The sequence below is a fragment of the Castor canadensis genome, chromosome X (assembly GCF_047511655.1).
Source record: "Castor canadensis chromosome X, mCasCan1.hap1v2, whole genome shotgun sequence".
NCBI classification, from domain to species: domain Eukaryota; kingdom Metazoa; phylum Chordata; class Mammalia; order Rodentia; family Castoridae; genus Castor; species Castor canadensis.
The window spans coordinates 127,362,030-127,365,361 of record NC_133405.1 but is presented as its reverse complement, the minus strand read 5'-3'; positions in this window follow the sequence as shown (position 1 = coordinate 127,365,361).

The following is a 3,332-nucleotide window of genomic DNA, read 5'->3' as shown; positions in this document are numbered from 1 at the left end:
CCAAGTGGAGGGACATTCTACCAAAGAACTAACCAGTACTCTTTAAAAGTGTCAAAGTCAGGGAAAACAAAGAAAGACCAAGGAACTGTCACAGACTCCAGGAGCCTAAGGAAATGTAACAACTAAATCCTACATGGGATCTTGTACTGACTCCTGAAAGCTAAAAAAGACCTTTAGTGGAACCCTTAATGAAATATGAAGTCTGAAGTTAACAGTATTGTGCCAGTGTTCATTTCAGAGTTCTGATCAGTGAACTGTGGTTATGTAGGCTGGTAATATCAGAGGTAGGAAGCTGAGTGAGGCATATATGGGAACTCTGTACTGTTTCTAAAACTTGTCTTTAAGTATGAAATTATCCCCGAATAAAAATTTAAAAAAATAAAAGACTGGGCTTTCTAAATAATACCTAGTGAATTAACCAGGCCTGCAAATAATGTAGCAGGATATATATTTCCCGCATGGAAATATGGTATATTGGAGATCAAGACAAAATACATTTCCTGGTATCCAAAATAAAGAAACAGAAGCAAAATGACTCCCATGAGCTTGAGGGGGTCCTAGAAGTAGCAGAAATAGGAGCTTCTCCATCTGAATGGGTCTTGAGGACAGGAATAAGAATAGCTTTGGACCAAAGGCTAAACACCAGATGGGACCAAGGGATGCCTCAGCTGATTATGGCTAAGGAAAACAGTAGAATCTAGTTGATACCCTTTCCCTAGCTTGGCATCAAATAAGACCCCTAAAACATACAAGCAAGTCTGGAGAAGAGGATGAAAATACATGTAGTATTCTCCCAAACCTACCTCTGTTCATGTCCTGGGTTATTTCCTTGCTGTCCAAGAAAACTCAAAAGCCTGGAATAAACAAGGTTAAGTTTCTACTCCCAGTGCATGGAGCTTCAAAAGAGAAATTAAGTTGTTATAGAAAAATAAATTTATATTTCTTGCCCATCTGTGTCTATGGACTGAGATTTATACCTTATTACCCATCAATCTTCCAAATTGTTATTTGAGATTACCAATTATTACATCTCAAAGAAGATGAGCAGTTTTTTAGCATGGTATAAAAGGTCATTATAAATGTATTACATTCATTTGCTTAACAAGGAAGAAGGCAAACATTCTAGCTGGGTCACATTTATGAAACTGGCTAAAAATATGTTATTGATAAAACCATTGTACATAACAGTAGTAAAAGCCCTATAAAATTAGTTCATTAAAAAAATAACCAAAGTATCTATATTAAGAACATTTTAGATATTTATTGATTATATTTATTTGGAAAACAAATGTTAAAGATAAATGTATTTATCAAAAGCAAGTCTTATGAGAACAGGCACTTATTGAGCTAATACAGTAACAGGATTAACACATAAAATTTTGAAGACAGAAAGTGTTCAAGTTAGTACAGAAAGGGTCCAGTTTAGTTTAAAATAAAATATGAAGTATCTTTATGAAACTTTTGCAAAATCAAGTGTGATTTTTACAAAGTTATGTGTATTACTATGATTCAAGCCATGGGAACTGTTTTGCACATTTTAAAAAAAAATAAAGGGCACTATTAAGACTAGAAATGCAGCTTAATGGTAGAGTCATTGCCTAGCATGCACAGGGCTGTAAAGTACCACAAAAATAAAAAATAAAAATAGAAACAGAGCATTCTAAACTGTGCCATGCAACACAATAGCCACTTGCTACCTACTCCTATTTTCAAGTCTTGAAAAATGTTTGCAAATATAAAGTTTTGTTTCAGTGGTTTTGCTCCACAGGGGATATTCAGATACTTGAAAATCCAATTCAAAATCCTCATTTATAATTTCAAATTTATACTTGCCTAGTATATAATTTTACTTTTTCTAAGTTTTATTTTTTAATAGACAAATAAATATATTTATGGAGTAGAATGTTGTTTTGATATATATTTACTTACAATGTGGACTATTTTTCCGTGTTAGCTCTATTACCAGTAGTTTATAAAATTATTTGAATGGCTTCATTCAGTTTCTTAAATGAATATGTCTAAATAACTATCTTAAATGAGTAAGTCTAAATCAGTCTTATCAAAACCCTTTTGTCCTTTATGGAAGATTTTTTAATACAAGGGTTTTTTTAATTATCTACTTTTTAAAACCTTTTAAAGGATATCCTAAATATATAAAGCTGTATACAGAAATGCCATAGTTTTATTAAGCTAAAGGCAATTACCATGGCAAATTATTTATCTAGAAAACATTCTTAAAACATAAATCCTTTTTGGGGAATGCTGGGAATGAACTCAGGGCCTCATGTAGGCTAAACATGTGCCCTATTACTGAGCTCCACCTCCAGTCACCTAAAACAAATCTTTTATATCTAATCTTTATAAAGATGTATTATATTTCACTAAAATACTCTAAAAGTTGAATTTAATTTTCAAAAGATGTATCATATGCATACATATATTTATTCTATAAATTAGTCACACAAAATCCTCTTTACTATCTCACAAGTCACTTGTCAATTTTCACACTAATTATAGTATTTAACTAAGTGGCATTACTTTGTATTCAATTTCTTTATCTTATCAAAAAACTGGAATTAGTTAAGGCCAATTATCTAAGACAGAGCTATATGGGTTACAAGCAAATGGCCATAGCTATAGGCTAAAAAAATTGCTTAACCAATTTAAAATTTGCTTAAAATGAATGAAAGTGAGGCCTTTTTTTGTGGTACTGGGGTTGGAACTCAGGGCCTCACACTTGCTAGGCAGGTGCTCTACCACTTCAGCCACATTCCCAACCTCTGAGGACTTTTTGATAGGTTAAAAACTAAAAGATGGCATTACAAATGGCAAAATGTTTCCTAAACCCAAATGATCAAAAAATAAAATTGCACATATCTCTTGTGGCCAAAACATTCAAGTTATTTTTTAAATAAACATAAAATCTTACTCATGACAAAACTTCTCCAATAATCTTTCCAGTATTCTTTAGGAGCACTTTTATGTAAATGAACTTCTGACCAATATTCTTTCATTTATATATTGTAAGATTTACATGCATTTCAACTAGTAGAATATATGAGAAGATACAGCAAACATTAAAACATTCACCCAGACACTTCAGAAACCAAGAATGTTAGTGTCTGAATGTGGTCAGATTCTTATTATTTATAATGTAATGGCATATTCTTAAGTTTCCAATGCTTAAAAGGAACTGAATGTCTCCTGATAGGATTTGCTACATGCACCGTAAGCAAATTTCTGTGATAGAATGTTATCAGGAGGTAATTAAGAGAATACCATTCTTATCAGGAATCAATCAAAAGAATCTAGGTCTTGTTTCTGGAAGGCTT